This window comes from Cydia pomonella, unplaced genomic scaffold (genome assembly GCF_033807575.1).
Source record: "Cydia pomonella isolate Wapato2018A unplaced genomic scaffold, ilCydPomo1 PGA_scaffold_156, whole genome shotgun sequence".
Taxonomy (NCBI): Eukaryota; Metazoa; Arthropoda; class Insecta; order Lepidoptera; family Tortricidae; genus Cydia; species Cydia pomonella.
In genome coordinates this window covers 1-9,878 of record NW_026907799.1, presented here as the reverse complement: position 1 = coordinate 9,878, position 9,878 = coordinate 1, and the positions used below count along the sequence as shown (strand labels likewise).

The window sequence follows — 9,878 nt, the reverse complement described above, 5'->3', positions numbered from 1 at the left end:
ATTAGTATACATTAATCTATATTAAACAATCTGATAAGGCTTTTCTATATTTAGCGGTGGGCAGGTGGAATATATCTATCGCAGTAAAGTTTTGGTTGTAGGAAGTAAGGAGCCGGCGAAGCGGATTACGAAAGCCGGCGTTAGTGCGGCAATATAAGATTATAAGTATTTTTAATTTTTAGTTTTAGTTAGTTTTATATTCATGACTGTTGTGTTGTATGCTTGGGGGTTTTGATTAAAATTTATTGTATCTCCTTGGATTTCACGGGCCTGTAAATCCCAGTCTTTTGATAGGCTTGTGTGGGGATATAGATCCAACACGTAGAGGTCCCTTGGAGAGCTTTAACCTTTTCAACGCTTTTCAACACGTGTCAAGAAATGCCATGGACGCCAAAAAGTTAACTGGTGAAGAGCGAATATGAAGCTTAACTGACAGTAGGAAAGTCGCTTTGACAACGTCCGCCATAGCCTTTTTAATGGTCATTGGCGTCGCGGGCACGACAGACGATGACCGTTTTAGTGGTCTTTGGCGTTGAGAAGGTTAATGTTATGTAGAACGGCTGATGGAACCCGTTCACAGGCGCAGCAATAGACACCCATGAACCGGTCGCAGCAGGCATTGGGACTAATTTAAAAAAAGTGAACAGTTTAACGGTCTATGGATTGAAGTCTTAGGACTTTTAGGTTAGGTTAATTAGAAGAGTTATAAAAATTATTGCCATAAAGCTTTATTTGATATTGTCATTATTGCCGAAAAATAAGCCGGATTCTGAAAAAATAAAGACAAATTAGACCTCATCAATCCAATAATGGTAAGGGTAATTTCAATTTCGTATGTCGTATATTTCCGGAAATCAGTTAAGAATCACCCGAAATTCCCTCATAACAAGAGTCCCTTTTCGGAATTCGGTATCCGACAGTGTGAGTGTGGTGTGCTTAGATAGACTAACAAGTCTGGACGCGACCAGTGGTAACGTTGAGAGCGAACGCAGCCGACGCGCACGAATGAGGGTAGTCCGAGCGCGGTGTAGGTACACAACGCCGACACTCACCCGCTATCTCCAGTTACCCGTGAACGAAATGCGTGTAACTGCGTCGAAATATCGGGAGCTCAATAAAAATCACGGTTTATATCCCGGTCGATTTAAGTGATTTGAGTTGTTTTCTTATGTTAGCTGGTAGAATTGATTGAATGATAAATATTTAATAACTTTGAATTGATTTGCTTTAATATTGTTTGATATTTTACAGTTAATAAGTATTTTCCTTGTGTTGGTGTGGTGAAAAATTTTGTTTCAGTCGGTGGCAAAATTTGTTTTTACCCTCGTGCCTTGAAACCGACGTAATTCTCAAGATTCAATTTTTCGAACTATTCGCTCGTGGTTCATTTTTGGAATTTTTCGTTTGCTCGGGTATCAATATTAGCAATAGCGGTTAAACAGCAACTTTGCCCCCTTGTAAAACGAATAAATATTTTGATACAACCACAATAATGTTTTTTTTTTCCTATAAAAGAATTAATAAGTATTAGCCCCCGTAGTAAAGTTGTATTGAACAATGCTTAGTTGGTTATGATATTCGACAAATATCTAATATACATAGTTTGGCAAGCCCTTTCTGTCAGGCGTCTGTCTGTCAAAATGTAGGCGCGAACTTTAGCCTCCCATAGAATATTCTTGCGCCCTTTTCTACTGACAATGTGGCTTCCATTTCTGTCAGAAGAAAAATGCGGCAAATTTAAAAAATGTGGGTGGGAAATTTATCCTGCCATAGAATATTTTTCCGCCCTTTTCTACTGACAAAGAGAATATAAGTCAACTCACTTATTTAGAGCCCCTTCATCTGTGCCACACAGAAGTAGTTTATGTCGGGAGTGTACATGCACATTTTTTTCGACTGCTGGTATCCACCAGTTCCACCACCCTGTAACATAATAGTAGTTTATGTGACTAATGTGACTATACATCGGTTCTTTTAGCATTAGAAAGAACTCCACATAAGTAGCTCTTTAACTGTTAATAATATTGGAATTATCGAATGTAAAAATATATATAAAAAAATCCAAGGACGAATCCTGCCAAGCGGCATTATGTGACACAATAGTAGATTGTTAACCAAGGGATGCTTTTATCCCACCCATTTTTGTCGAGTTAGTCTCACTGCGTTCGAGCGCCAACAATCCAAGGCTGAAATGATGCCTTCCACCCGAGTTAAACATTATACTTTTCATTTCGAATACGAGGAAGTAAAATACATGTGTTTTTTAAACGTTCAATAATTTAGGTCAAAGTATCGTTATTTATGCCATAAATAACGATACTTTATATAATACATTTTATGGAATGGGAAGTTAAATATCAGAATGGAATTTATAACGAAATTACAATTGCTTCTCGTATAAAAATAAAATAATAACGTCAAGAAAGTAAAACGCTCTAGTGAACGTATCACTTTCTGCAAATTTTTTAGAACAACAATGACCCTCACTCAGAATATGAGAAATGAAAAAGTAAATGCCTACTAACTACACTTCACCTACAATTCTTCTCTTATTGACTGCTATCATATTGCACACAACTGTACAAATCCGTAGCCACCTGGAAGGGAAGGCTGCGCTGGCATCCAAAAAAACTCGGTGTGCTCAATAAAGCGAGGCGATACTTTACTCCGGGGCAAAGACTGCTGCTATATAAATCGCAAGTCAGACCCCATATGGAGTATTGCTGTCACCTTTGGACAGGAGCACCTGCATGCCAGCTTGGACCCTTCGACTCAGTCCAAGGGCGCGCTGTACGAATCGTCGACGATCCCAAACTCACAAGCGGTACTGAACCTTTAAGTCTAAGGAGAGACTTTGCCTCCTTGTGTGTGTTCTACCGCTTGTACAATGGGCTGTGCTCTGAGGAATTGTTTGACATGATGTCAATGCCAACGGCCACTTTCTATCACTGCACCGCCCGCCGTCGGCAGGGTGATTATCCTCACACCTTAGAACCTAAATGGTCGCGTACTGTGCGGTTCAAAAGAAATTTCCTACCGCGGACGCTCCGGCTGAGGAATGAGCTCCCTTCCGAGGTTTTCCCGGAAATCTACAGTATGGGGTTCTTCAAAAAAAGTTTTTAAAGGGTCGGCAACGCGCATGTAACACCTCTGGAGTTGCAGGCGTCCATAGGCTACGGTGACTGCTTACCATCAGGCGGGCCGTATGCTTGTTTGCCTCCGTCGTGGTATAAAAAAATACTATTGCTAGTGTTTCTTACGCTCAACGCCACTGGTGGTGTGTTATGTTCTTCTTCCTGCAGAAGAAATTAAAATTACAATAATTTAGCTTCTGTTCGCAATTTCGTAGCGAGTTTGCGGGGAAAGACCAGCTCGACCGAGTGCTCAGTACTGGGCACTCTCAGGCCACTGTACTCGGTACCATTGCTGGCCGAAACGTTAATGCATTTGATCTTTAGCCGTTACAAATTGAACCATAAATCGTAACGGACGGTTACAGGGGGCCGATTTATGAATTTCGACCACTCGATTACGTGTATTTTGTTCAATAATATCTCCACTATTAGCCATTTAAATTCTCCTGGAATTGAAAACGAGTGGTCAATACCACTCGATTCCCAATTTCTATCGCTCGTATTTAATAAAATAGCATTGCGGCGTTTTCCACAGATTTTCGAGTGACTTAATCGAGCGCTCGAAATTCAAAACTCGGTCCGAGTTTACGGTTCAATTTGTACGGTACCAAACCTGTGATAATTCGGGGCATATTCTGGGATTTGATATCGATATAATATAACATGTGCGCATCGATAATTCTCGAAAAAGTTTAGACAAAGAACTCCTTTCGGGCATATTTTACATAATAAATAAGGTTTGTCTCAAAATGGTTTATGTACCTAATAGTGTTTTTATGACTTAAGGTAAATTTCAATTTTTATGTACTTTTAGCAATAAATGAAGATGGAGTAATGTTTGAGAAATAATATATAACAAAAATTTTTTGCCCTTCCGCCGACAATATCTGCATCAAAATACAGAACGAGGCCAAAAATGCTTGGAAACTTGCTTGTCCGGAAAATTCAATCCCAGCCTTCGTTCAGTCACAAAGACTTTGGGATGAGCCGCTCTGCAGAGCCACTTTAAAAACACTTATTGACAATGCTCAAAGCCCTGCAGAGCGCGCTCGACTCCTGGCCGTATCCGAGCCAGAATCGGGGCTCTGGCTCCATGCATTGCCATCCCCCAACATAGGCACCCTCCTAGAAAGAACGACCCTCGCACTCGCTACCAGTCTGCGACTGGGGGTTAAAACCAATGAGCCCCACCGCTGCCGCTGTGGCTCAAATGTTGATGAGCTAGGCCACCACGGACTGTCCTGCCAGAGAAGCGCGGGCCGCATCTCGCGCCACGCCTCCCTGAATGATGTCATCCGGAGGGCGCTTGCCTCCGTTAGCGTGCCGGCCATCCTAGAGCCGAACGGTATCGCACGCGACGATGGCAAGCGACCCGACGGCATGACACTCATTCCGTGGAAGCTTGGGAGGACGCTCGTGTGGGACGCCACTTGCGTTGATACGCTCGCGCCGTCCCACCTACAGGCGACCTCCGTCAAGGCGGGAGCTGCGGCTACGACCGCAGAACAGAACAAACGGCGCAAATATGCTGTCCTCGGTGAGGGCTATATACCTATTTGCGCCGTTTGGCGTAGAAACTCTGGGACCGTGGGGGCCTAGCGCAAAAATAATATTAAAGGAAATTTCCCAGCGTCTAACAGACACCTCAGGTGACCGGAGGGCTGGCAGCTATCTCGGCCAGAGGATAAGCCTGGCCATCCAAAAAGGTAACGCTGCCAGTCTTCTGGGTACCATAATGCATGAAGGTGACCTGGGGAGCATTTTTTATTTATAAGTTTATTTTAAGTTCTATTATATTTTAGTTTTAATTTCAATATCTTAGTATATAATAAGAATTTCACAAAAGGATCGTCAAACATCAAAACAGCATATGGAATATAAATAATATAATGTAAGGATGTAACGCAATTAACGCAAGTAGTTATACACGTGCCATTAGGTAGCCATCTTTAACCAAAGTTTTTGTTCATAAATAACAATATAAAATTATTAAAATAAAACATTTAGTGTGGAAATACTGACCTTGTTTAAAAATAAAATAAATTCTTCCAAAAAATTCCTTTTTAGAATATAAGAAGCAGTATACAAAGCGAATTTGTATAAAAATAGTATTTTCTAGAACATTTAGATGTTGACAGTAACATCGATATATTTAACAGTCGATAAAATATTTTGCTACGTCACTTTAGGATAAGTGCCCCCTGCTAGGTTTCGTGGAGGAGCTGGGGTAGCTAGAGTAGTGCTACCTCGTTTTCACGCAAAATAGGCGCAATGGAGATCGATTTGCGGAAAATGCCCAGCATAACCTAACTAACAACTATATAGTATAAGTGCCCCGAGTTATCCCAGGTTTGGTCGGTACGTATGAGTAAGGCCTTAGACAGCACGACTGGCTTGCATTGCGCACAACGCGATTTGATGCTAATGCACTGGCTCACTTTGTTTCGCCCGTAAGGGCCCGTCTTTACGAAGTATTATAGAAATCAATGAATGAAAGAGTTTTAATAAAAAAGAAACTTACGTTGACCAAATTATTTGGTGGCTTTACTGTAGCTTCCTTTAAAGTTTCCTGTTCGAAAAATTAGAATTAAATAATCGACTTAAACGTTTTCGCCGCCCACATCAATGAAATAATAAAGTATCATCAAGGCCACGTCAAAAATTGCACGTAAACAACCCGTCTAACATATCAAGTCATGGCGTGTGAGGCACGAAATGCACTGACTTTAGATCACAAACAATATTTGTTGCTCAAGAAGCATCTATTTTTACACAAGTGCAATTACTGTTTGTACAGTCAGCATCAAAATTAGCGGATGAAACACCGCGCCAAAAGTATCTGATATTGCGGATTTTTTTCTTCTAAAATTAGATTAATCTCTAAAATTCACGTCCAAAAGTATATCTTTTACGGTCTAAATTGGTCTACATATAGAACCACCACTTTTTGTTAGCTGTTCACAGAATGGTAGACATTTTTGAGGCGTTGTTTGATCGGCTACTTTTGATGCTGACTTCACTGTACCTCTAAAAGTAAAAATAAGTTTAAAAAGGTGCTCTTTGCATAATGTGATGGACTGTTGCATTACATTATTCAAAAGAACCCATAGTCACAAATAAAGCCTCTATATATTTACAAAAATAAATATATTGACAACCTTTATTTATACAATAACTATAAAAATTTCATTAGCGCGATGTAGAAATCGTGCCGCTTGGTACAGTGCCATCTGTTGTAATGTTTAAGAAACTGTTTATATAAAATTACGGACGCGAAAAAAAAAATTGATTTTCATGTCTTGATTATCGTCTTAGTGTAAAAGGTACTAAAATTAAATTTTTTGTGCAATGTTTCCTACCTTTGACGCTACATAAGCCAGCTAAAAATAATTATACAGGTTTAAATTTAAATAAACAAACAAACAACAAACAAACAAATTAAAATAACAAACAATATATTCTTGTAAAATGTTGAAAATTAAATTACACGCAATCATTCTAAATGAATAAGGGTCATAAACGTCTACTAAAGTTGACAAGCCGCTAATAATCGTTTATGAATAAAGGGTAAGTCTTTATGTAGTTAATAAATAAAATTGATAATTAGTAATTATGTACAAACCATCTGTAACAAAAATATATTACTAGTAGTTAGGTATGATACAGCTGAAATATTATAATTAAATAAAACATTTTAATATTTTTTTTTTGCCTATAGCTTGAACGTACCTTGAAAGCTTCGTCCTTTTGCTTATTTGGAACCTGAAATAGTACGAAAATACCTTGCATATATGTTTTATACATAATTATTAGAAAAATTCTTAATCATCCTTTGAGGTGTCGCTCCATTACTTCTGCAAATATAAAAAATCCGGGCAGTAACAGTGACATTTGCGGCAGTAATGCAGTTGGCAAAATGGTCGCGCTGCAATACTACAATAAAATCCGGGCAGTACCTACCTAACATCGTTTTTGACAGTAATGCTGTCGACAGTCATGTCGGGCTGCAATACTTCCGCAGTAACGTAGCTGTCTGAATCCGAATGGCACCTTGATACAGAACTGCGTTCACAGGATCGGGGATGTATCATTGTTTTTGTATTGTTATTTTTAGTGATCAATTAGTGCAATAAATACATTTTTGTCAAAAATAAAATTTTTGGTACATGCTTTTATGGCTGACTGTACTTTTCTTTCCACAGGCAATTAATACTCATCAATACAATTCTAACAACCCCAAAAACAATTAGTATGCGTTGTTTCACAGAGTTCCCATGGCCACCTCCTGTCTCCATCATCAGATCAGCTCCATATCATTATAATATTGTATTGTCATCCGATTTACATATGTATGCAAAATTTCAGCTCAATCGGAAATAGCGAAGTTGATCAAATTTAGCTTCAAAAATTTTACCCACACTAACTAACTAACATACTAACTAACAGGGCTAAAGAGTACCATTTTGTACCATTTGACGTTGAAACTCTAGGTCCATGGGGTCCCAGCGCGCACAAGTTTTTTGGAGAAATCGCGAAACGTCTGGTTTACGTAACTGGTGACCGAAGAGCTGGCGGCTTCCTCGCACAACGTATCAGTATTGCGATACAACGAGGAAATGCCGCCGGCATCCTTGGTACAATGCCTCAAGGGCCTATTTTAGGTATAAGCTAGTTATAGTAATCATCTGTATATATCCATTATGTATATTGTTATTGTAAATAAAGATTTAAGATAAACAGGGCAATTTATTTTTCTTTAGAGTTTTGATACAAAAAAAAAGTCCTAAAAAAAAAAGTAAAAAAAAAAAGTAAAAGTAAGTTAAAGTCCAAGTTAGGGCCAAAATTTTTTTTTGCCAACCGTATTAAGGCGCTATGATTTTTCTAAAACTCTGCGGAACTCATTATACGTTAAACAGTAAAGGCTATAAGCCTAACTAGTTACCTGCATGCTTAGTTTTTTCACTGGCGCAGATAACTGAAGACGATAAAAAACGGAGATAAGAAAACAATGTTAATAAATATACTTTGCCCTACGGCCGTAAGCGTCCACTTTCAGCCCGCTGCAATAAGAAAAGCTGCCGCTTTTTGGCTTCGTCGAGCCGTTAGAATTGTAAACAAACCATCGGCAGTAAATAAAAAAGCCTCACGTTTGTCGTCCTCAACTTCGCCTCGGCCGGACTATGCAACTATCCGGTATCCGATATGGATAGTAAAAATATGGCTGGTTAGGCCGGATACCGGATAATGACCGGATAACCGTTGCATCTCCAATAAGCATAGTACAGTATGTAGTACTATTTCACACCTGTAATGTTTTAATAAATGTAAAACGTTACAAATCAAATACAAATGAACGCTATTAAATATTTATCATAGCTATCATTAGGAAACAACTAAAAAAATGCAACAATTCCATCAGTTTTTGAAGAATAAAGTTCCTTTACGAGCTGTAGCCTTACCACGAGTTTGATACTGACGTACCACTGCTGCACTGTCCATGTACTTTTACATGCATAGAAAGTAAGTTACGCTCACGCCAGCGGATTTACATCACTCAGTGTCAAACTCGTGGTAAGGCTGGTGTATGTTTATCTATGCTGCATCCGATTTTTAAATTCAATTGTCAATGATTGTTTTAAGCTCTGATAATACTACAATATCTGTCTGATATAACTACATGTTTCTTAGTATTATTTGTAACGAATTTTGTTTTTTTTAGAGCAGGATGTAAACTTAATTTTTCATTGATTAGTATTTCAATTAAAAGATTTAGACAGGATGGTCTTTGGACCCGGGTATGTCTTTAAACTACGCCCAAAAGAGAGGTGTGGGTATGGGGGTGGTGAATGTCATATCGCTTTGTGTGGTAGGGCACAGCACAGCGGATGTCATTCCAGATCTAGAGCAGAGCCCAACTGGGGAAGTACCTCCACCTTATAGAAAACCGCAGCCAAATAACCCTGCACCCTACTTATAGTGTTGTGAGTAAGGTTGCCAGAGCTCAACGAGGGTGCGGAGTGTTAGGGTCGGCAACGCGCAACTCCTCTTAAGTTGCCAGCGTCCATAGGCTACGGAGACTGCTTACCATCAGACGGGTCGTATGCTTGTTTGCCACCGAAGTAGTATAAAAAAATGGTCTTTTTTGGGATCGTTGCCTCTTAAATGGTTAAAACGTCATAATGTAAGAAAGGATATATATACATACCGCCAGTGTATTTGCGAGCTAAAATAAAAACTTATATTACAGTACATATGGTGCTAGTTCCCCGCACACGTGCGGGAATGAGCACTTCCGTACAAACGTCGAAACTTAAAAAAAAAAATCTTTATTATCTATTTACAGACATATAGTAAGCATTTGCTGGGCCTCTCTTTAGGCTTACAAAGCCTGTGTTGAGACGTCCCGCTCTTCCACAACCGTAATTACTTGTAGTTACATTATATTACAAAATTACAGAAAATCTTTTTTTTTTTGGTGTTTATATATATTTATTACATATATTTTTAATGTTTAGGATAGCAGTGTGTTCATGTGTGTGTGTGTGTGTAAAGAGCCATATGTACTGTAAAACGTACGATACACGTGCGAATGGTAATTCGCAACTCGTGTCGTTTTAATTTATCACCACTCGTTCACTGCACATCCTATTTACTGCACTAGTATCGTAAATAACTATTTTAATACAGTTGCTCAAAAAGTGCTACTTTAGTAGCTGTTTAGCGTGCGGAAAGTTGGATTTCGCG

General features: G+C 39.0%; 2 long non-coding RNA genes across 3 annotated transcripts; both read right to left on the bottom strand.

Moving 5' to 3' along the window:
- Positions 1–712: 712 nt before the first annotated feature.
- On the bottom strand, positions 713–6,515 carry LOC133533335 (uncharacterized). The gene is made up of 5 exons (XR_009801853.1): positions 6,494–6,515; positions 5,656–5,703; positions 3,261–3,296; positions 1,824–1,923; positions 713–769 (listed from the first exon to the last, which is right to left on the bottom strand). It is a non-coding gene; the product is annotated as an uncharacterized LOC133533335 (long non-coding RNA).
- A 348-nt stretch (positions 6,516–6,863) lies between these two features.
- LOC133533330 (uncharacterized) lies at positions 6,864–9,546 on the bottom strand. Of its 2 annotated transcripts, none has more exons than XR_009801851.1 (3): positions 9,340–9,546; positions 8,077–8,439; positions 6,864–6,896 (listed from the first exon to the last, which is right to left on the bottom strand). It is a non-coding gene; the product is annotated as an uncharacterized LOC133533330 (long non-coding RNA). The 2 variants fall into 2 exon arrangements; XR_009801852.1 differs by lacking the exon at positions 9,340–9,546 and having other exon boundaries at positions 8,077–8,194; positions 8,282–9,251.
- Positions 9,547–9,878: the final 332 nt, after the last annotated feature.